This window comes from Protopterus annectens, chromosome 8.part0 (genome assembly GCF_019279795.1).
Source record: "Protopterus annectens isolate FY-2018-M chromosome 8.part0, PAN1.0, whole genome shotgun sequence".
Lineage (NCBI taxonomy): Eukaryota > Metazoa > Chordata > Ceratodontiformes > Protopteridae > Protopterus > Protopterus annectens.
The window spans coordinates 698,192,832-698,218,521 of record NC_056741.1 but is presented as its reverse complement, the minus strand read 5'-3'; the positions used below and the strand labels follow the sequence as shown (position 1 = coordinate 698,218,521).

Genomic DNA, 25,690 nt, shown 5'->3' with positions numbered 1-25,690 from the left:
CATCAGCCTAGGATTCTTGCTGAGGCTGTGAACACCGTCACGTGTATGCAATCAGCAGAGAATGCATGTGACAATATGATGACTCCCTGTGAAAATTTCAGTCTGCTACCAAAGCATGCATACACCTCAGGGGAAATAAACCTAATCAAATACAAGACAATGAAATGCAGAAATTCTTCATACTCATATTCCACTGAGTCACTCTTCACTATGTGATTGGAGTGAATTATATGATCTGCCAGTGCTCTTCCTGTTTTACAGATTCAATGAGCATATAAAAGGTTCTGCAAAAATAAAAGAAATGCAGTAGATTTGTGAAAATAAATTGATTTTAATGTTTGCACTGAACTGATATAGAAAATTCAAAAGAAAGGCAGCAGAGAATATTTTACAGAATAATGCCATTCACTGCTACTCTTGCATTCCTTCCTTTGGGAATCTGACACTGAGACCCTTTCAGCTTGTTCAAGCTCCCAAGATCCTATCAAACCTCATGAATGAAGGGCACAGATATGAAGAATCCAATTGCTCAGAAGGTCCTGTCACTTGTGGAGTAATAAGACCCTCCTATAAAATACATACAGACATACACAATTATCATCACCACTCATTCTTTTCTTTGGTGACAGTATTACCTCTCCATAGCACAGACTGCAGAATTAGCTAGAGTCTGTGCATGGTCCCCCCATCGCCCTCCTTTGTAAATGGCAAAGTATAACATACTATATTGAATTCCACTTTTAACCTGACAAAAAGACCAATCAATATATCTGGTGTCACTTTTTATTTTGCCTTTGTTCCAGAGGATGAGATCCTGCCATTCTCAGGTTAGATGACTGGCCTAAGGCCCAATCATTCCTGCATAGGAATCCTGATCTTCCTTCTGTCCCCTGGTAAGAGTTGAGTGGTAGGAAGAGAGCCAGCTTACTGGTCATGGTGGATGGAGTACTCTGTCATGGTGGAAACACCACCTCCCCATTTGGTAGCTCCTCTGAGCTCTATTGCTGCCCCCCCACAGGGAAGAATGCTCTGCAGATAAATGTATCCTCAAATTCTAATGCACTGGCACTTGACAGGCTAGGACTCCACTGGGTGTAGTTGCTGCCTCCTCCCCACTGAAAATGGCTGCTCACTCTTACCCTCCCCAGCCAGCTCTTACTGGCACCCAAATTGCTAACCGAGCTAGAATCACCTCCACCATAGTCAGAGTTTTATCCCTCTATGCCATGGAGCTGGCTCCCTCACTGTCTTCTTGATAATGAACTTGGTCTCTGCAATTTATTTATTGAGTTATATTTGTTTACAGGATATGTGGGTTCATATGACAAACCTTTTCAGCCATAACCCATACACAAATGCAACATCTCCATTCATACAGATTCATAGGTTCATGGGGTATTTCTAGGCAGTTGGTCAAGCAATGAAATAGAGTACATCTCTAAGAACAGCTAAAGAGGTACTTGTCAACAGAAACAGAATAGAATTTGATAAATACAAGCTGAGCTAATATAAATATGTCAAGTAAAACAGAAAACATTATGGCATAAACATAGCTGAGGGGACATAAAAAGATTAGATGCAGTCGGTTTATATGGCAATTCAGATAAACCTACCACTACAAGCCATTAAAGTCGTTAATAATACAATGAGAAATTCACATTACTTGCTAAGACCTTGTTAATATGTATATATTTACAAGTATCTAGTAGTCCATTAGAGGGTAGTGCTCATACCATCCCAGAAACTATAGAAGTAGAAATACTAGCTCAGTTGTAGCTGAATTAGCTAGAAAGGGTCATAACAGATTGTTGATTATTAGACACTATCCTGAAAACAGGTGCAAACATATTTCCTAAATGTAGGCTGTGAGTTTCATTCTAAGTATGGGGCATTTGATTTCTTTTTTTATATATCGGGATAAGTGGTTCTAGTTGATTGGTGTGATTTTACTGGAACTCCTTTTTCTAATGACTCAGTAGACTTGTGTTCTTTGTAGAGTGAGTTAGTTGACTGACCTTGATCTAATAATCCAAGTAAATAGGCTGGGAGGCAACCAAATCTGTCATCAAATCTTGTTACTGTCCAAAAAATATTCGCATGATGCAAGGAAATATATAAAATCAGCGTTTAATGAACAGTCCGAAAAAGCTATGGCGAAAGCGCTCACTGTTTGTTCTGTTTCTCATTAAACGCTGATTTTATATATTTCCTTGCATCATGCAAATATTTTTTGGACAGTAACAAGATTTGATGACAGCTTTGGTTGCCTCCCAGCCTATTTACTTGGATTATTTGTTTTATTCGTTCGTCGACTGGGAAACATTTATACTGCTGAGTATTGCTTTATTTGTTATTGGAATTATTGACCTTGATCTAAGGTCACAGAAAATATTTTATACTACGTTTATTTGACATACAGAGGAAGTACTGAATATAAAGAAGTCTACAGAATAGTATGGAGAAGAGGAAACTAGTATAAGTATGGACCAGGTGTTAGTTAGCTTTTAGGACACTCAAGTATTGATGTTTGTACCAGGGGGGGGACTAGATTTATGGTTCTGCAAATTTTGTTTATGATAGTCTCAATTAAGTTTGTGTTATATGATTTCAAAGTTAGAGTGGAGATTAAGCCATACATTTAGAGTGGGGATTAGGTCATAAACTTTGTACATTCTCCCTTTTCTAATATTTTCCTAAAATGTTCTGGCATAGTCTTATCTCATTGTTGACCTGCATGGTATAGTACATAACTTTCTCTGTCTTTCTTTAGTGCATTTCAGAAATAAGTTACTTGTGATGACTTTTTAGAGGAAGAGATCTAATTTGATTACTTCTAAATTTAAAGTGCACTTAAAGCTTTCCAGAAGGACACCCAGTTCTCTGCTAAACTGAAGCATATTTTGTGAGTGTTAGCCAGCACACATTTAACTACACCTATACTCCATAGTTCTTTCTTGGCTAGTGTCTAACCTGTACAATCTACATCTGTTTGTGGTAGTAATGCTGACACTTCAAACTGCCTAGGTGGAATCTGATACTACTTACAGGAGCACTTCACAGGGAGTGACAGATCTCAGTGCGTATTGATATGTCAAAAAATAAACTCAGCAAGATAATGTGTTCTGACTGCCAGTTCAAAGGATATAAATTAATTACACCATGTGACAGTTTCCTTTCCAAAAATAAAGACAGGAAAGGCATTCGTAATGGCCATTTTTATGTTTGCTGCCTTGGCAGTCAACACATATTCCTGTGGTCAGAATACTGAAATGAAAACATGTCAGGGTCAGTTCATGCCAAGGATCATTCTGTTTAGTAGGCTGTTTTCCACAATGCTATCTAATGATATTTTGTTTTGCTGGTGTGTTTCTACTTCAAGTGCTTGGATAAATAATGCAACCTCACAAATCTTTCTTTAATTTACAAAAGAAATTGGTGATCAACACATCTGCTATCTCTGTACCCCTTTCCATCCAGAGAGATAGACAACCATCGCACCTAGCCATATATCCTAGTGTGAACTAAATAAACAAGAACCATATTCTCACAATCCATGTTCTATCCCTGCAATGAACCATTTTCCAGAAGGTGAGGCACTTTTAGTGACCAGTCACTGAGCCACACATTTGCCAGATATATTAACATGAAAAAGTATCATTTAAAAACTCACTTTTCTCAATGCAATCTGTAGAAATAAGCCTTTGTTTTCCTAATCTTAAATAAGTAAATAAATAAAATGCAGTCTGATTAATCCATGTCTGTGCTATGAATCCCAACAGTGTACGTAAGGATTTTATCTCACAGGTTCACAAGCACTAGTATAAAGTTTAAGACCCCATAGCCATGTAAAAAATTGAATGCTCATGTCCCACTGTGGAATTTTCTGCTGCCCATGTACTTATCAATAACTTTTTATTAATACTCTTATTGGGGACCTTTAAGTTACTGCAAATGATAATTTATGCCAAAGTTTTGGTAACCATTAGCTAATAAATCTGGCTCATATTTCTCAGTTATTTAGGTTACTTTCAATCAGCAAGTTATTGGACCTTGTACTGACTATGCTCACAGGTTGTTCTAAGCTCAGAGCAGGTTTGATCCCTCAGAAGACAATGGAGGATGAAGCAGTTCCTTTAGTGTCAAATGCCAGGAATAATATTTGGAAAAATCCATCTTTTGTGTTCCCTTTGTAGATATTAATGATAAAACTATTAAGATTCCAATCAGGCCTGAAAAATAGGAATGCTGCCTTTATATTTTAATAGTACGCCTCCTTGTTCTAAACACATGCACACAAACACACACACACACACACACACACACACACACACACACACACACACACACACACACACACACCTTTAATTCCACTATCTTCCTTGGACTGTCGATAGTCACTCATCACAGTCATTCTACAAAATGAGGGAAACAACATATGAATATTACATTTGAACAATATTTATTAACAGATCTGTTACTATAAGGATTGCAGATAATTATTTACAGTTTTAATGATTTCCCATACTCTATCAGACAAACTCACCAAACAGTACAGCAGTGGTTTGTTTTTCACTTGCCTACATCAAAATGTAGTTCTACACTTTATAGTTTTGTTCGCTAGTATTATAATTAAGTTGCAACTAATGACCACTCAAAACAATTTCTGGAAAATGTCAGAGATCTTAACTTTCTTAGATATTCCACTTATTTCCAGTCACACAATAGACAAATGTGAATCAAAGCCTGCAGTTCATCTGTTATGCCCTTTATCCTCATTCAGAAGAATAAACATTACTTTTTAAAAAAGTCATTAAAGGCCTTTCATAGTTATTACTATCTTCATGATTAACAGAATGTGAGACTGTGTAAAAATAAAAACAATGTCTGTCGGATGCTGGTATGAAATGCCAACTATTTCTAGTAGTAACCATATTGAAGAAATTGGGATCCTACACAGTAACAATGAACAAGTAACTTTATTACCAACAACATGGCAGCCCAACATTAATAATATAAAAAAATCAGCTTCTCATACCCAAATGCTCAAAAGTTCAATATTTCCAGTTACTTCTGATTAAATTCTTCATAAACCAACAATGCTGTAATTTTGTCTTAAAAGAACAATGACTGTATGTACACATGGGCAGTATGCACACACACACACACACACACACACACACACACACACACACACACACACACACACACACACACAAACTAAATTTTTTTAATGTACTTTTCCTAACAGTACTGAAATTTGATTTTATATGAGTATTAACTAATTACGCTTACAGTATTGCTTATAGTAGTGCAGTTAATAAGGTGTTTAATGTAGGGCTAGCAGCTGGCTGAGTCCCTCTGAGCAACTATATAATCTGACACAATAAAGGCTTTACAATATTTAACTAACAATGGGAATGCTTTGCTTTTTTTCATTTAAAGCTTTTAATGCATTTATTCCTTGATCTCACTACTGAATGTACTTTGTAAAATCAGACATCAAAGAACATAAGTGAGCCAATAAATCACACAAGCAGCTTACTGCTCCAGAAATTGCTTTACATGTCTTACAGATGCAAATCCTGTACCCTTGACATTTAGCAGGCTACAGGTTTTCCACACTGTGGGTGTGAATGTGTTAAAAATATTGAAAGACTAGTCAAAACAATCAGCAAAAGGCTCATGAGACTTAATTGTTCCAGTTGGAAAGTAGGGTATTCCTGTCTCAGCACCCCAAACCAGTTATTTTCCATAAGAACTACAGTTCATATTTCTATGTAGGAGATGCACAGGGGCATGCCAAGGGTGGTGGACACATGCTGAAGAAGCATCTCTCAACCACAAACATTTTTAGTAATAAGGTAACAAAACATATATGTTCTCCTCCAAGAAATAAACAAATAAATAAATAACTTCAATAACTTTTAGAATGACCACAACTCAAAAGAATGAGATATAAAAAGAGAAAGGGGGTAACAGCTCTAACTTGTGTGAACCCTTGTGATGTTTTGATAATAAATATATAACTGCTTTTTGAGTCAGAATGTAACAGATATGTGAGCTGCACTTTTGTCTCATAAAACCAACAGCAGAAAAACTGAAAAATATGATTTAATCTGCTATATGTGCATTTTACAATGCCATGAAAAGATGTCTGAGATTGTGACCTTTTTCTTTCAATTGTTTAACAAAGTATATGGCATTTGGAAGTGAAGCTGTAACTTAATTGGGAACTACATTAATTATACATAGCATGTGAAATTTATGTCAGACATCTGAACTATAATAAATATAATTATTCTGCCCTGTGATTACAAGATCTGTAAGTATACATACTCCAGGAAGCTAAAGAGTCATAAACAGCAACTAGAACTTTCTGTTAAGGAGACAGTCAACTCAGAACCAGAAAAATAAATCCTGCTCAATTGAGGCAGTGGTTTCTGTAGAAAAAAGATATAAACCACATAGCATAATGAACAATAGGCAGAAAAAAAGAAGAAATGCAGACAGAATTACCCTGGTGTTCAGACGTGTCAGTTCTCTGCACTTGTGCGTCTGGTAGAAGCTCGGATAGCTTAGCTTAGGGTTCATATAAGAAAAAGGACAAAAGTCCAACTGTAGAAATATGTTTTTCTTTCTTGCAATCTGTTCAAAATGATTATTTTCGGGTTTACCTGTGCAGTTTCATATGTCTCTGCATATTTAACCTGTACTGCTTAACTCATTCTTCCATCAGTAAAGTACTCTTCTTTATTCACTTTTTAAAATGTATGGGTTTTCATCTTTTTACTTATTTATTAACTGATAATAGCTATTTATTGCTGATTTTTGATAATCTGCTGGCATCTAGCTGTAACTGATGAGATTATGTTTGTAATTATTTGCCTGATTAACAAGACTGAAACAATAGCTGGAAGGTCCTCATCCTGGTAATCTGGGTTGGTAGCAGTTTACTACATAGGACCAGGAGATAAAGCCGTAGTGTTGGAGAATACTACCAGTGTCCCCTGAAAATTAATGTGTGTGTAAGAGCTGATTTAGAGTACTGCTAATCTGGACAAGTAAGTTATGTGTTTAGTGTATGCTTATTCTTAGGTGTGGCTGTTCTAGGCTCAAACCCAGAGTAAAAGTGAATATTTCTTACATAGTCTTATAGCCAAACTGCACTTAGTGAAATACTCAGGGACAGTAGATCAGCAGATATACTTGTCACCTCACAGCAAGAGGTTCCCCAGTTCGATTCTCGGCTGGGGTGCCTTCTGTGTGGAGTCTGCATGTTCTCCTTGTGTTTCCATGGGTTTTCTTCAGATGGTCTGGTTTCCTCCCACATTCCAAAGACATTCAGTAGGTGGACTGGACCCTCTAAATTGGCCTTAGGCATGAGTGTGTGTGTGAGAGTGTGGTATCGAAGAACGGTGGTGGCAGGGCTAGCCACCTGGTGGTGTGAACCTTGGGTCTGGATGATTGTCAGTGTTGAAGTGACACCCTGTCTCCATGTGCAAAAATTGATAAAGGGGTTGTAGATGGATTTGTGTGACATTTTTATATGTTTGATTATTTGGTACCAGTTATGTGACTCAAGAGATCATACTCTTCGTGGCCAAAAGTTAATTTTATGATTTTTAGATTAAATATATATTTACTGATGACCAGTGAAGCAGATCCAAGCACCCCTATCGACCATCTTTTTTTTTTTTCACCCAAGCCACTGTACAGCAGAGCCACTCACGTCCAGCATGCCAGGCCCAGCAACTGAAGTGTTAAGACATGCAACATACTGACTGTATTGTAATTCCAGTCTTATGAGGTAACTTCAGCTCAATAAATAAAATTTAGGAAATTAAGGTGGTTCTAGATCATGGAGGCACAGATGAAAGAAGCTGTCCTGCAGCACTACTAGGACTATTTTTGTCAATTTTAAAAAAATCATGCATACCCTGGAAGCCAAACTTGATAAACAGAAATAAAAAAATGACATTTAAAGTAAGAAAGGTCTATCAGAAGGAAAGGAAGGCACCTCACCTGTGGAATTTATCAGCAAAGCTTTCAATTCTTTCCTGTATAAAGCTGAGTATATTGTCAACAAACGTATGTATAGAATTATACTTCATGTCCAGAGGATTACAATTCTAAATTATTTTGTGTGTACATTCATTAAGTATGAAAATGAGGAGACAGGTTTTTTTACAAAAAGTAAGGAGAGAACCAAACAGAGTTCAGATAGCAGGCCAAAATGCCAGAGCTCCATAGGATTATAAAAAAAACTTTGTGCAACAGAAGGAAGCTTTTTATGACTTATATGAAACAATTCAAGGAGGTCGGACTGTCTTTTAAGCTTATATTTCTAATAGTGATACCTTTGGTGAGGTAGCCTGTTGTCCCACTTCATGATGAGATTCCAAAAGAAGTGAAGTGATCTTTTCTAGGTGCATTGCAACAAACAAGAAGTGTATGTTTGCACCTTTAATGGCATCTCATTTGAGAAACAATGGTATGAGCAACATGGGGCACATTCAAGAAGAGAAAGTAAAAGATGATTCTGCACTGATGAGACTGAGGCAGCAGCCAATACACAAACCCCCACAAGAAGTATATGCTGCAGTGAGGAATGCAGGTCTTGCAGTAGCTAGAAATATGTGCAAGTCACCTTTCCAGAGGGAGGGTAGTCCTGAGCTCCCCTATGCCTCAATTCAAAATATATTTCTGCTGGATGAAGCAGAAGTGTCACATGAGCAACTTATGGATAATTCTTTGTTTGTGGCAGATAATCCATCTTCTAGGTATGTAGAACAGATGTGGTATACTTAGCAGAGGACCAAAGCCTTTCATATGGCTGTGGTGTGACTCAAGGACACATTCTGATCCCTGACTGGTGTTTACAAGATCTTAACTCTTTCATAGCACACTGTGTATATCTGCTGTCCTCTGCAGTTACTCTTGAAATATAGGGACAGGAGTAGTCCTTTCAGCAGGATGTTTTATCTATTCTCTCTTCCAAAAAGTATATACTTTTCTTCTGCATTATGAAAGAAGATTGTAGTGCACACTGTCTTATGTTACACAATGTCAGGAATGCATTACCAGTACAGACAGCAGGCAGAAACATTTTTTTTTTAATTCTGCCTCTGTCATTTGCTGCTTAGTATTGACAGATTTAACTGCCTAGCCCAATACCTGTTTCTGCCTCCTGTCTGTACAGTGTTTAACAATGCAGGTGGTACTTAGCATTTGTTAAGATCAGGTCAAGTGCTTTGCTGATTTTTTTTCCAGATATCAGAATGTAATCTTCACGGTCCATGCATTACAGGATTAAGCGCCTTCAGCATTGTTAAACACTAAGCTTGTGCTAAAGTATTAATAGTGGTCAGCAGTCATCAGAGAAGATGTTAAACATGTCATGTTTTATTTGGAGATTAAAATAAAGATGTTCACATAAAGTATAAAGTCTTTCTTCTCTGTGTGGCAGCTGTAAGCATATTACAGCTTTGAAACCTATAATATATTTTGCATTTCTAAACTTTTTTTTTCAACTTTTGTAACACATGGCAGAAAATATAGCTCTATGTACTAAAAAGGATTATAATCATGTATCTCTGATCATAACCAAGCATGTAATCTGATCTTGACTTGGGTGTTAGCATTCATCTTAAGAGTGGATTTGTTGGCATCCACGTCTTGATCACGTAAAACCTGGTTATGATCTGATTGAGGATCATAATCCTCTATACCATGCATAATATTCAACCATGTGCATTGTATATGGACTGGCAGAATGCAGGTCAGTCATTATTTGTTCTCATACACCACTGAGACATCTTGGGCTTGCATATGGATACTGCAGTATATTGAAATGAAAATGCTGTAACATATGCTGAAAGTATTTAAAGGGCAATGCAGCTCCCTATGATCATAGGTGTAAGGTGTTTTGAACAAGGCTAGGGATATCCATTCCTACAGCCTTACCCCAAAGTGCTTAGTTTGGCATTCATACCATTATTTTTGAAACCAGGTAAAAACTGGATGGGATCTGCCAGTCAGATGCTCACATCCCTTATTCTGGCCGAGTCTAAAATACTGGCAAATCTTTTAGCCTGTAGGCTGTAACCATTTTTACACAATCGTATTCACTGAGACCAGAAAAGTTTTATTAAAAGTGTATATCTGTGGGGGAAGGGGCATACTTGAAACAAACTTGAGTATCAGTTGTTTAGCCCATCAAACTAGACTATGAAAGTAGCTTCTGGTTATTCGATGTGCGTGTGGCAGCGTTTAGTTTACTTGGAGTTTGTCTGCCATTCACCTAGCTTGGTTCTTAGTCCTTTATATGGCAATGACATCCCAAGAATCCCAGGAGTTTTTTAACAACATGAATGATACCATGCCTGGAACAAATGCTTCTGAAATGTTGGTCAACTATGTGCAAGTTACTTGCTCCATTAAGGACTTAACCGCCCTCATTCAGTTATTGTCCCAATGTTTGAAGCAACTGGTACCAGTTACAGTTACTTCCTATGCTGAATGCTCGCAACATAAAACGATCAGTGCAGCTAACCTTAAGACTGGTCCCAGTGAATACAAAAAAATCTCACTGTTAAATGGCAGTTCAATGAATGTTTTGTGCAGGGACTGTTCTCAAGAGATAGGTGATGTTTTAACAGGAGAGCATGCCATTTTATTTAATAAAAGCCCAAATGCTAGAATGGGCAATTACATTGAGGAATCCCTTTTACTTAATGATTCCTCAACAGTGGTAAGTGACCAGAGGGGCACCCTAGGTCACAGGGACACCAATTATATGGGATGTGCATTATGTATATAATGGGTATGGGGAAAAGGTGTACCAAATTTAAAATGGTATAGACTGGCTGCTGTAACTTGGATGATACATCAAACACAAAGACATGGGAACACAGATGTAATATAATAGATTTTAATGGACCAACACAGGTCTTACAATTACTCAAGCCTTTGGGCTAGTACAAACCCTTTGTAGAGAATTATTAAGCTACTCATATCAGATACAGCACTTAAATATCCACTTGTACATTGTAATGAAAACCTACATATATTTTTCTTATTAACTAAAAAAAACACTTGAAAAAAATCACTGTGGCATTAATGCTTAGTATAACAACTACAGCTCAGTGACAAATACAGTGTGTGTGTGTGTGTGGGGGGGGGGTCGCGTATGTGTTTGTGTGTATATGTGTGCTATGACCTGCCATTAAACTGAAGGTTCTTTCTGCATGTTCCATTAGTGTCACAGTGATACATAAAACTGTAAGGGTATTGAAACCACTCCAGCTTGCTATTCAACCAGAGGGTTAAAAGCAGAAGAGGATTGTGTGGCCTCACCAAAGCAGGACAACAGACTGCAATGATCATGTTAAGCTGTAAACTGATGTCTTGGGTGCAAATTAACAAAACTATGAAATGGGGAAACAGATTGGGAACTTTCTACTATAATTTGGCATAATTAAGAGGTCAAGAGTGACAGGAAGGATTTTCATTGGGAACACTAGTGCGTCAGTGAAGCAGTCATATCTGTAGTCTTCCAGATCACATGTACAATGGAAATGGATTCACTGGTCTATATAGGTAAACATTTTCAGATGCAGATTTACAGTTGTAGAAATACCTTCAGCTTAGGTAATGACACAACAGTCATGAGATTAGCTACTATGTCCTCTTTTCTCAAGTAGGAAACTGTTTTTAAAGGATACTGGCAAAAAGTGAATCACGGACTTCTGTAAGTTCTTTCTCGCTAATATAAAATCCCAACTTAACAAACTGAGAAACTACTAGGATATGGCGATACAGCAAACACTGGCAGAGGACACTAGGGTCAGACTGCTCACTGGCTACAGAACACATCACATCATCCCCTTACCAACTTTACTCATTTGAAGTTAGTGCACAAATGGCAGACACCCCAGTATAACTTAAAGTAAGGGGTATGAATTCTATGTATGCTGCTCCTTCTTGCAGATACTTTTAAAAACTGGAAATTTGGTGGGTAAGACCTGAACCAGAGATCATGGGCTCTCATCTTGCAGGGAATCAGGAGCTTTCTTGTTTTTTCTTCTCTTAATCCCTATTACTGTAGCACAACAGGCACGTCTGTTGCCTGCAGTTGTTCTTCCTGCAGTAGGATACTTGTCTCCCAGAGAAGAACATGGTCGTGTCAGACACTGCCTTTCTTCCTTTACTGACTGTTTCCTACAAAGATCAGATCACTAATCAAACCTAAATAATATGGGGCATAGCTGGGCTTTAACGGTTTATACCACATAGCTGGCTAAAGTCCAGTACGACAGCACTCATCAACACTAAGTTAACCGGTGCTGCTCTACATTTGGCAACTTTAGCTCGAGGTCTGGAGAGCTTCTGCTAAAATCCAAAGCATCTGCTGCTGAAAAATGCAAAACAAGTATTATCTATTGCACTTTGCTGATTGTATTTAGTTGTATTTAGTTGAAGTGCTCCCTCACTGCTGCTGATTTTGCTTGCATTTTTCTGTACTTTAAATATTGTTACTGTTGCCTGAAATAACATAGACTAGATTCAGATCTGCTAAATCTAGTCTGTTTTTGTTACACTTGAGCACTAAACCAGCCTTCTAATATTATGATAGCTTTCCTGCACCCTTGTGACAGAAGTGTGTAGGTCAAGCCCCATCTGAATTGGGAATTGCTGAAGAAAGGCTCTGTGTGTGCCTTCCTATTGATAGCTACACTTAAAATTGTTTATTTCAGCTTGTATTTAAGTCTTGCATTTGCACATTTCTGCACTTTGCGCAGCAGGGATTAGCAGTGCCCTGTATAGATGCAAATGCTTTGAAGCACAGTTTTTTTTCCCTAGACAGCCATCAGTGAAACCCTCCCAAGCTTCTCTGCTGTGCTACGAACAACTCAGCTGAGCATCGAGCAGTGTTGCCTTATTGATCAACCTTAGCCTACATATGTATAAGTCCCTCTGGTAGTCTTGGAACTACCAGCAAATTCTGGTCAAATTATCTGACTGCCTTCCATAATAGAGCATTATGTAAGAACCTGCTATATTGGATGGGCAGCTTCTCATCATCTCTCCAGCCAGAATGATTGACACTGGCATCCTGAGGTAATGTAGGAATTGTCTCATGTATACTGACAACAACTTACACCTGAAACAAACAAACACTCTATGTGTGATTACACTAAGAAATTAGTGGCAATACTCTCAGGTAAGGAAAAATCGAACATCAAACAGGTTGCCAGTGCACACACATATCACCTCTCATACGAAATTAGAACATGACACATAAACCCACATATGTGGAGGCACTCACTAGAAGCTTACCAAAAGATCATAGACCTCCCAAATGGAAACCACTTGCACACACACAGCAATGCAAAAAACAACCACAATACATAATAACACACACACACCAGTTTCTCAGCAAATAAACCCATAAGGTGTAACACCTCAAAGCTTAATGCATTGGTCATAGATGACTCCATAGTGAGACATACGGATGTCCCCCCTCACCAGGCTGATAAGGAGAGGGTCACTGTTAGATGCCTGTCAGGTGCCAGGATCCATCAAGCCACTCGAGCAGTCAAGTCACTCAACAACAAGTACCAGTATGACTCCGTCATAATCCATGTTGGGGTGAATGACTTGAGACATACCTCTCTGCACTATATGAGGAGAAACATGACTGAGCTCTCAGATTATGTGTCCCAGACAGGTATCAGCCTAGCCCTAAGCAGCATACTACCTTCACCTAGGATGATGCCACAATACAAAAAAAAAAAAAGATTCACTTTAACAATTGGCTTAGCTTCTGGTGTTACTCCAGGGGGATCCAATATTTGTCAGCCTAGGAAAGACACAATCAACAGTGTCAAAACAAACAACATCCCATCATAAGAAAATCCTCTCTAGATAAATTCAAGGTTCTGCTGCTTAATTCTAGGAGTCTAAACAGGAAACTGCACTCCCTGGAAGCACTACTCACCTTGGAAGATGCTGACATCTGTGCAGTCACGGATACATGGTTCAAAGTCACAGAAAGCACCCCAGCCGTGCAGGGCTACAATGCCTTCCATACATTCAGACCACAAACTGAGCATGAAAGAACCAAAGGAGGAGGTGTATCCATCTTCATTAAGGACAAGTATACCTCAAGAGTGGTCAAACAGTATGACTCTCTCGAATGACTCCATGTCCATTTAACTATAGGCAAAACTCCCTACCACATCATTGCTTGCTATAGGTCCCCCACCAGGAACCGGGAAAAGCATATTGCATACCTGGAGTTACTGGAGTCACTTGCCACACAGCCAAATACCTTGGTCATGGGTGAACTGGAGTCACTTGCCCCACAGCTAAATACCTTGGTCATAGGTGATTTAACTATCCTACCATTGACTGGAAAACATACATGACCACAAACAAGCTGGCCCAGATGTTCTTGGACTTTGTCAATGCAAAACAACCACAACACATATTAACACACACAACAGTGTCTCAACAAAAAAAGCCTATCAGGCATAACACCTCAAAACCTAATGTATTAGTTATAGGCGACTCCATAGTGAGACACAATGATGTCCCTCTCATCAGGCTAGACTAAGCCTACAAGGGGCTCAAATGTCCTAGACATAGTACTCACCAACATGGGGAAGCACTGCACTCCCCCTATCTGATGTACTCCCTGGCAATATCAGACCATAAATCAGTCTCGCTCAATGTAATTATAAGACCAGATACCCCATCAAGCTCCAAAAAGATAACTTTTTTCCAAAACAAATTACCTCCTGCTAAGCGATGGTATAAAAGTTTCAAAGCACCCTCAATCACAAGTAACATGGACTACTATGCAGAGGTTTATGCAAATATCCTGTACAACCACTTAATAAGTTGTATAGATTTGGTTGTACCTGACTGGATTAAAACCAGGTCCTTCTGAAAAAAACAAGCCACCCTGGTGGACCCCTATTATAAACAGGCTATACAACAAGAGTAGGAAACTAATGTCAAAGAACAAGATGGGATGGAACTGGCTCAGCAGAGGAAGAATTCCCTCTATAGCTTAAACAAACCAGTTACAAACCTTGCCAAGCCCTCCAAAGCTAATTACAAAGCAAAATAGCATCCTTAACTAAGGATAATCACAAGGCATTCTTTAACTATATCTGAAATCTGAAAGGGAATGCCCGTCTATGTGGCAAACTGGCAGTGGATGACACCACCCATACTGTGCTGGAGGAAATAGGCAACCTGCTAGCTGACAGATTTGGTGCAAACTTCACCCCCTGTCCCCACCAGTCATTCCCCAAAACATACCTGCCACCATTCCTCAGCCTACTATTTCAAGAGAACAGGTCATCTCTGTGCTCTCCAAGGCCAAAAACACAACTTCAGTGGGACCAAATAACATCCTAGATTGCCTTTTAAATAACTTAAAATATGACCTAGCAGACCTCCTTGGATCCCTGTTTAACCACAGCCTGCGAATTGGCTACATTCTGGTGGACTGGAGGACAACAATAACAATCCTTCTGCACAAAGGAGGGACATCAACTGACCTTGGGAATTACAGACCCATAAGCCTAACTAGCCTCATCTACAAGGCAATGGAAAAAATAATTTTGGACCTCAGCACTTTGGCTGACATCAAAGAGTGAAACAATACTAATTTCATGAACTTTAATCGTACTTTGACTTAGGAACGGGGTCCATTCTTGTCGTGGTATTAGAAAACCAAAAGACTTTAACAAATAAAAAAAGGGGAAGACCTTATCAAAAAGGACATAGGTAATCTCCAAATTCTAGACCCAACCAAATTCGGATCTGTTATGCATAGATCATGCTTGCTAAACCTGGTTGACTTATTTATTTATTTATTTTTATTTCTTGTTGACCGGGAAAGTCTGACTAGGTTCTACAAAGCCTGTTTTCAGCGGAGGCCTGGGGAGAAATGCTCCAGATGCATGTCTTAGAATGTGGGAGGAAACCGTAGTACCCGGAGGAAACCCACGTGAATGCAGGGAGAACATGCAAACTCTGTACAGAAGGCACCCCAGCCAAGAATCGAACCGGAGAACCTCTTGCTGTGAGGCGACAATGTTATCCACTGCACCACTGCGCCGCCCTTTTTCGAGAAAGTCACCAAAGCCCTAGATGAGGGAAAGACAATGCATACCTGACCTAGCCAAGACATTTGACACAGTCTCCCACTCTCTCATCTGAGATTTAATCCTTACATCACTAAGTGGGTAGCCAATTGGCTCAGTGACAGGACACATTCTGTCAAAGTGGGTGAATTCACCTCTAGCAGAAGACCAGCCATGGTGGTGTACCACCGGTTTCACTGCTGGGCCCTTTACTGTTTGGAATTTATTACTGAGAAGTCCAGGTAAATGTGGATGGCCTGTGGCTGTTCATGTTCACTTATGATTGCAAATCAGGTCAATAACTGAGTTCCCCAAAGATGTTAACGTATGGCAGAAAGGGTTAATGCAGGCAAATGACTGCTGCCAAAGCCATGGATTAAAGCTAAGTGCAAAAAAAATGCACTATTACTCCCTTTGGAAAAGCTGACTACCCTGCTACTTATACTATAGACAGTACTCCACTAAAAATAGACCCAGTGGTATGTGATCTGGGTACGCAAGTTGATAGCAATCTGAGCTTCAACCGCTAAGTTTCCAGAGTGGTAAGAAAATCTATGTAACACATCTCATAAGTAAAGGCATCACATCTAGATCTAAGGATGTTATAATTCCATTATACTCAGCCCTCATCAGACCAATAATTGAGTACAATACTCCCTTTTGCATGTACCTAATCAGTCACCTGCAACAGCTGGTGAGACCACAGAGGTTTCTCACCAAGAAAATACAGGGCAAACAAAACAAGACATATGTGAAAAGACTGAAAGCCCTGTCACTGTACTCTGTCTCCTAGAGATTGCTAAGAGACCTACAGACCTGATGGAAATGCTACACATTTGCAAATCAAACTGCACAAGGGTCACTCATTCCAGGGATCTTAACCTAGCCTGTGACATGAGCAGATTATGCTGGATCATATGATCATAGGAGGCTACTAGCCTAATGGCCCTAGAGCTCTTACAAACCTAGCCAGGTTTTACCTCTATTTCCATGATCAGAACCTGTTGCCCTTGTCCAAGAAGGACACAGGTGGAACTCCTGGGGTGAATTTACAGTTACCCATCTAATTGTTCAGATTGTGTTTGAAGAGGGCCTATGAGGTGCTCTGCCTGACATGAAGTGAGAGTCTGTTCCAAAGATGTGGTAACCTCTGGGAGACAAATCTGTCCCTCCAGCAGGTTCAACTAATGTCTCATACCAGGCTAATATCTTTACAGCAACTAACCCATGTGCCATTTGACTTGTGGATATGCAGCATTTCCAATAAAGCAGAGTCAGAGATTGCCTTATATGAAAGGCAGAGATTGCCTCTGAGTAGTCTGTATGAAATGGAATAAAGTGACAGTGATTTCAGAGAGATAGAGGCATCTCCCGGAGATGGCTGCTTCTCTGGAACAAGCTCCTAGTTCACATGAAACAGACCTCTTGCTTGACCCTCTTCAAACACAACCTAGATCAATTGATGGGTAACCACAAATTCACTCCAGGGGTGACACCAATATCCCTCATGAACAGAGGAAGTAAGTGTTAAGTTGCATAGTATCTTAGGTCTGCGAACTTTGCTCAGTTAACCACAATTGGGGCAACTCGGGATAAATATCGCTAGGCTTGTAAGGGCAATAGGGCCGTTAACTTAGTAACTATCTATGAACCTATGAACATCTTGGTCTCTATTTCAGATCAGCTCTGTATTCAGTGTAAACTTCCAAACATGCAGGATTTTTTTTATAGCTTTTTAATCCTTTATTCTGTTGACTATCAGCTGCCTCCTGGCCAATCATCTCATTTATTCCCATTCACTGGAGAGAGAGTTGGTTGGAGGGTTGTGATTTAGACAGTCATCCCGGGTATTTCTCATTTTTATCTTTTTCTTCATGGGCCTAACTCCACACTCTTAGCTAGGCACCAAGGAGGGAACTGCAATGGATTATCCATGTAGTATATCCCCTCTCTAGCACAAGAGGTTTGCCCTCCTAGTGGCCCTACCACTCCCTCTGAAAATGAATGGTGAACTCTTCAGTCTTTACCAGGGATCACAAATATTATCGTTAACCTTTCATCATACTAGGTTTGCTAGTTTTACTTACATATGTCAGATGGCCACCCCTAGAAGGTGCTACTTTAAAATTAACTCATCAGAAATATTATGTTTAACCTTTTGTTATACTCAGTTTGCTAGTTTTATTTGCACATGTTAAATAGCCAGCCTTTTTTATATTGCTTGGGAGAATATCAAACATTTTATCTGCAGTAAAGAACAGAATACATTAGTATGCCAATATGTTGTACTGAAGGACTGAGACCAAGTGAGACGAAGCTCCAATAAAATACCTAACTGGCTTTGTCATCTGTTACATGATTATCCAGGGTTTTGCAAAATGCTGTTGACAGTACTGGCTTTGTGGAATTATAATCAGTGGAAAACACATGCAATTAATTTAAGGAACACATTAATTTAAAGAGCACATTCAATTAAGTAACAAAAGAAATCAGGCATTGTGAAAGAAAATAAGTAAACATGAATGTGAAAACATAAAAGGGTATACATGTGATAATTTACTGTAACATTTAATTTTCTATCAGTTATATGAATTTATTCAGTTCAAGGTTTTAAAATGACTGAAACACATATTTCCTCAGGTTTACTATCAAAAACAAGAAAATCACTTACACGAACGGTGATTTCCACGACAAATAACGTTGACTCATACATATTAATTAGGTTGTATGGTCGATGCAACAAAGTCAACAATTTCTGTCGATCTTACTGTGTAAATCTCCCATTGACAACCATGCTGTGAGTCCCTGATCTGTGTACATCCTAAACGGACGTACACATGAACGTCGACATTCCAACTGTTGCTCCTACCATGTTCAAGGAGGAGGCTGTTGTGCATGTCAGTGTCGACCTTTTGACTGTAAACCATTTCCTCATTTGAGTGATAGACATAATAAATCACAGAAAACTCCCGTTACTGTGCAGATATTTCAGAGGTTTTATTGCAAAAAGAATAAAACAAATATTTGAATATAATACTTTTTATTGGGGATTAAATCTTCTTCTTCTTTCAGCTGTTCACATTGGGGGTCACCACAGCGGATCATCTGTTTCCATTTCTAACTGTCCTCTGCATCTTGCTCTGTCACACCGACCACCTGCATGTCTTCTCTCAACACATCCATAAACCTTATCTTAGGCCTTCCTCTTTTCCTCTTACCTGACAGGTCCATCCTTAACATCCTTTTCCCAACATACCCAGCATCCCCCCTCAGCACATGTCCAAACCAACACAATCTCACCTCTCTGGCTTTGTCTCCAAACCATTCAACCTGAGCTGGCCCTCTAATATACTGATTCCTAATCCTGTCCATCCTTGTCACACCCAATACAAATCTTAACTTCTTTAACTCTGCCACCTCCAGCTCTGACTCCTGTCTTTTTGTCAATACCACCATCTCCAACTCATATAACATAGCTGGTCTCATTGCACTCTTGTAGACCTTCCCTTTCACTCTTAGTGGTACCCATCTGTCACAAATCACTCCTAACACTCTTCTCTACCCACGCCACCCTGCCTGTACTTTCTTCTTCACCTCTCGTCCACACTCAACATTACTCTGAACTGTTGATCCCAAGTATTTAAACTCATCCACTTTCTCCAACTCTACTCCCTGCATCCTCACCATTCCTCTAACCTCCCTCTCATTCACATAAATATATTCTGTCATAGTCCTGCTGACCTTCATTCCTCTCCTCTCTAGAGCATATCTCCACCTATCCAGGGTCTCTTCGACCTGTTCCCTACTCTCACTACAGATCACAATATCATCTGCAAACATCATAGTCCACTGGGACTCTTGTCTGATCCTGTCTGTCAATCTGTCCATCACCACTGCGAATAAGAAAGGGCTCAGAGCTGATCCTTGATGTAATCCCACCTCCACCTTGAACGCATTATTTGGGATTAAATAATGAATATGAAATATTAGCTTCTTCCTGATTGTTTTTAATTGCTTATAAGCAATTATGTTTAAATAGCATGAAATGTTTATGAGCTTTTTAGAACCAGTAGAAGGCATAACTGTCAAGGCACAAGTTTGCACTTATTATTTCAATAAAAATTAAGTTTTAAGGCCAGCAACCAGAACTGTTATTCTAAGGAAATGCTTTTGGAAAAGTATTCTGTAATATATTCCTCTGAAGTACTGCATAGTGGATTTTGCCTTGATAACCTTATCTAAGTCTGGCATTTAATTCAAAAAGTGCAACATTCATTATTGTGATATTCACCAGATTTCTTGTACAATCTCCATGCTAAGTGCCTTTCTGTTATTAGCTGTTTGAGAGCTTTATTAAATCAAGGGAGCTTATCCTCTCTGCATCACACCAGCCCTAAAATTGTATATTTATCCAGTGTAATAAACAATATAGTATTAAACAGATATAGAGCATCACCAAGACTAGGTATGAGATATAGATGAGGCCATTTGATACAGCACAGATTCCTTATTGCTTGATCAAAAATTAAGTTCTTTAGATTTCTTATGTTCTTCAGTTGAATAAGGTAAGTCACATGGGTACATTTCCCATATTACAAAACAAGGAAATAGTCATATAGGTGAATTGCTAAGATCTCAGCAACTCTGTGAAGTTGCTTGAGATTTAATCAATATCAATTCAAGTATATTTGGGCTCCTGTTTTAGTATCTGTCAAAGTAGGAGAATTAATTAACTGCATGAAGCTAAGCAAAGGGCATCAAATAAAGTACTTTTGGTTAGGAGTACTCTGGAATCTGGAAAAGCAAATCAATGTGCATCCTATTGGTTGCACAACCCACAGAATGACAATGACAAAATAACACACTTTGATAGTGAATCAGTCCCATTGGCTCAGTAAGTTGTCATAGTGAGTACATGAGAAAATATGTACATTGACATAGCTAACAAAAGTAAGGGAACTGAGAGTGTAAACCACAAGCTGGTGAAACATGCCCTTTAGGTTTAATCAGTTTATAAACCTGAAGCCTGCTGTCCCCTTCCTGTTATGAGCTCTTTTCATAACTGGGCTTTCTTTTGTACTCACTGGAATAGCTTACATTTATCATATTACCCCAACTGGCACTACTGACTGTCAATCTATATGCTTTCTGGTCAACAGAATGCAAAGATGCAAGGTGACCTTCAACCCTGGATCTAGTAGACCACCATGGAATCTTAAATCCACCTAGTAACAAGAGTTATTTTTTGCACTACTTATCAAACAATAAGGCCATCCTGCTTAACAATGTTGAAGCATACTTAGAAAAGTGAGAGTCTCATGTTTTCTAGTGTGAAGGGTAACAGACAGTGATACTATCCTGGGAATGTCATTTTAATAGATTTCTTTGAAGGCAGAAGGAGATTATAAACCTGTTTTAATCTGTCAGTTAACTGCATTTAAGATTCTTCCTCCCATTTATTTTTTCCTTTTTCCCTTCATCTTTTCTCTAACCAGTCCCATATCTTATTGAATGCTTCTGTGAATTCCCTCTGCCACATATTCTAGCAGTCGATTCCATGGTACCACAGCTTTGTCTTCCAAAAACTATTTCTGGAGAGCTGTAGTGTAGCTGGTCTCTACCATCTATTGCTTATACCCTCTTACCTCCCTCTGTTCTTCCTTTTTAAGATGATCCTTTCACATCTCTTTTTCTGCCGTAACGTTATGCAGTCATATCATATCCCTGTCTCACTTGGTCTGCATTGATAAAAGCTTCATCTCCTCTTGTATCCAATCAGTCTTTCTTATCCATCCTATCAACATTTCTGGTGGAATTCCTCTGGAGTCTTGCCAGAGCTGAACTATGTACTCAAGTGTGGCCTGACCTAGGCCTGGGTGTGTGAAACCATTATATTTTTATTAAAGTGTCCGGTATCTCGGCGGATACACCCCAAAACTTGAACTGCTTGTTACCACTGTCCTATCACTCTGCTCCTGCTGGTCCAGTCCAGGCATGATCAACACTGCCGGATACTTTCCCTGCTCTGTTGTTATAATTTCCACTCCAACCAGCTGATACTTCATACCAGTGATGCCATGGCCCAAACACAGTACTTTACATTTCTCTACTATGAATCTCAACTACCATACTTCTGTTTACTTGGTCAGTCTTTACAAATGTTTTCATAGACTCTTCCTCCCATCCAGCACTGCCATTCATATCTTTGTGCCATCAGTGAAGACAATAATCCTTTTCTCTCTTTCCTCAGATATGCCAGGGACAAACATAGTAAATACTACTTGACCCAGGGCTGACCCTTAAGTATTCAACAAGACACTTCCCTTACTCCTGATATCATCCTCCTTCACCACAGTCCTGTGTGTCCTGCCCTTCAACCATGTAACAATCCAGTTCAGCAGTCTTGGTTGTATCACCAGCCATTTTAAGTTTTCTTATCAGACACCTCTGGGGGACCAAGTCAAAGGCTTTGATGAACTCCAGGACGGCCACATCCATAGGTACATTATTGATAAGTTTACCTGTAACCCAAGTCTAAATGACAGATCATTCTGACCATGAACTTCTCCTGTCTGTTGCTGTAAAGACTTTGCTCTAAAAAAGCTATCAGATTTCCCTCAAGAGTTTCTCCATGATCTTCCCTGTCATTGCTATAAGACTGTGATTTTTGAATTTTTCTGCTCTCTCTACCCCAATCCCATATAAGGCTACACTTGCTGTAATCCATTTCTCAGAGACTTCTGTGCTCACCTGTTGTCTCTTGAAGTTTTCCATCAAGGTATGCAGCAACACACAGGACAGATTTGTGAGAACTCTAACACGAAATCTATTGAGTCCTTGTGATCTATCCTCTCTAATGGCAGCCAGGACTCTTCTCCCTTCCTCCCTGCCTAGCCTTGTGTCTTTCCTCTGCTCTCTTCACTGTGCCCTTTCCCCACCCCAGCAAGTCACATTCAACTTTGCTTTTTTTTTTGTTTGTTTCTTTTTTCTTTTTTGAGAAAACAGGGAAATTAGTCATTCAATACCTCTGCTTGTTCCTTCCTTTTTTCCTGTCTGTTCTATAAACCAAAGCCCATTGTTCCCCATCATAATCGCATTTGCCAACTCCCTTTCAGTCTGCCGTTTTGCACAACACTACATTTGCTGCCCTTCTACTGTGCTTATGCTGTGCGTCTCCCTTCATCCTTCTTTCCATCTCCTGCATGTCCTATCTTTTACTGTAGTTGCAAGACTCGCATTCCTGTGTAGTAATGTATATTGCCCTTCTCCTCTTCTTTTTGCTTCTTCCTCAGTCCTTGTTCATAGCCCTGAGTCCTAGCTCATCCTCCAAGCTTTTCTGCCTCAGTTTCTTCCCACCAGTTTCTTAACATTATCTTCACCCTCTCTCAAGTTTAGTATAATTCATTCCAGTAAAAACTTGAACTATTGTCATTGTCTTTGTATTTTTATCCTTTTTTACTGACTCTAACCTGCTTAATGCCATGGACACTAATAGCTATTGATGCCTTCGGCTGGACGTCCATGACCACTTCTGTCTTTGTCAGGACAACATCCAGAGTTCTAAACTTATTAGTACAGTCTGGCACTAGTTGGATGAATGCCTCCTGCACAAAGACATCAATCAGCTCTTAATCTCCCAGCCTGCTGCTGGCACATTCAGATCACATAATAAGTATTACATAATTCTTCAACACTGCATTTCTCTAGTAAATAAAGATTTTATTTGTATTGTTAATATCATCTCTACCTCAAAAGTATACCTTATATAATTTTTGCCAATCAAATAACCTACCATCCCTATTAAATCTCTTTCCGATACTGGACTACACATCTAACACAGTATCTCACATGTCTTTTAAGAGAAATTGCTCTACTTTCATCTGTAACATAAATGCTTACTTTTTGGTCCTAAATAGTGTCATTTGCACATACTGTATTCGTTGTGTGAGACATTGCATGTCTTTTATAAATAATGCATTTTCAATTTATCTCTATAATTACCTTCAATTTTCATTTGTGTTTCATTTCAATGTTATTGTTTAATTGGATCTTTTCTTACCAGGCCTCCAATGAAAATGTGTGCTTGCCCAGTGGGAATTTCCCAGTACACAAATGCTAATAAATATATTACCTTCTCCTGTAGTGTACGGAATACATAGATTTAAATGCTAATCACTTGGTTATGGAAACTGTACATTATGTGATATAATTTTCTTCTACAGAGTTTAGTCTAAACACTTTATGGAGGGTAGTCACACATCTTAAGTACCTCTGTGCTATTTACACACCATGCAAAGGAGACACCTTTCACCTATATTTTCTCCTCAGGTGTTCCACAGTCCTTCCTTGATGCGTCTGAGGGATGACACACTGCAATGACCCATCACACCCCCCCCCCCTTTTAGCTTAGCTGCCAGGTTATTTTACCCAGATTCTTACCTTGCTGCTTACTTGGTCCTTTCATGGAATGGTGTTACTCCTCATATGTTAAAGCCAATCAGTCTACTCTCTAATCATCCCCTTCGTAACTGTGATAGCTGCCAGCAGAGGTAACAATGCTACTTAAATCACATCTCCTGCTGTTTGTCACTTTCCTAACCCTGCTTGCTACCATCTCAGCTGTCTCTTCTGACACATCATAGGTGTCTACATACACAACAACATGAGTCCACCCCTCACATTTTAACCTCCTCCCATATCTTTCTGAGTGAAAGTCCTGACATTGAGTTTACCGAAATCTGATCTGTCTTCTATCTCCTGCCAAGATTATTAATCCACTTCCTGGACAAGTCCCCTGTCACCATACCTCTCAACCTTTATGTACAAGAAATTTGAACAAAGGCAATAATAATGTGGTGGGGGCAAAGGTCCAAAATTAGGGGCAGATTTTAAATATTGCTCTTACAAACTTAAATTAGAAAGTTGCTAGAATAACAGGTTTCATGTTAGCATGAATTTCCAACAGGCATAATGTCTGAAAATAAAATATATGTCATTATGTAGTGTCTTCAGTTCTGAATGAGTTGCCAGAAAAGCTCAAATTTTATGAGGAACAAACCAAAAACATGAGGCAAAAATCTGGATATTCTGGGAAAATCTGGACAGTTGAGAGGTATGCCTGTCACTTACTCCATTTTCTCTTTCCCAGTACTGGATCTCTTTTCCTTCATTTTTGCTACATGGCACTAGTTTTCCTATCTGCAATCCCCCCCCCCCCCGCTTCAACCACCCACATCTTTGCATTGTGTGTGCAGATTACTCTCCACATTGTTCAGCATCAGATGCCTTTCTCTTCTTTCCTGTATTCTTCATACATGTTTTTTCCACTGTTCTGCCTCCTTCATCCTTGCAGCTGCCATATGGCTAATTGCGCTTCCCTGTTTACAGTCCTCCTGTTCTCTTGTTGGTGCCCCCTGATTCTGTCTCCCCTTCATCACTTCTGACTGTGGTCTAGACCTGTCATGGTACCTGCTTTCTTTCTCCTTGTCTTTATTTTTTGTGACTGTCTCTTCTGTGTTTCTTCTCTTCTG

General features: G+C 39.2%; 1 protein-coding gene across 1 annotated transcript in view; it reads right to left on the bottom strand.

Annotated features, from left to right (window-relative positions):
• The window catches only part of TRIM46 (tripartite motif containing 46), a 564,405-nt gene that overhangs the window by 345,293 nt on the left and 193,422 nt on the right, over positions 1 to 25,690 (bottom strand). The gene's annotated exons all lie outside the window — the stretch shown is intronic.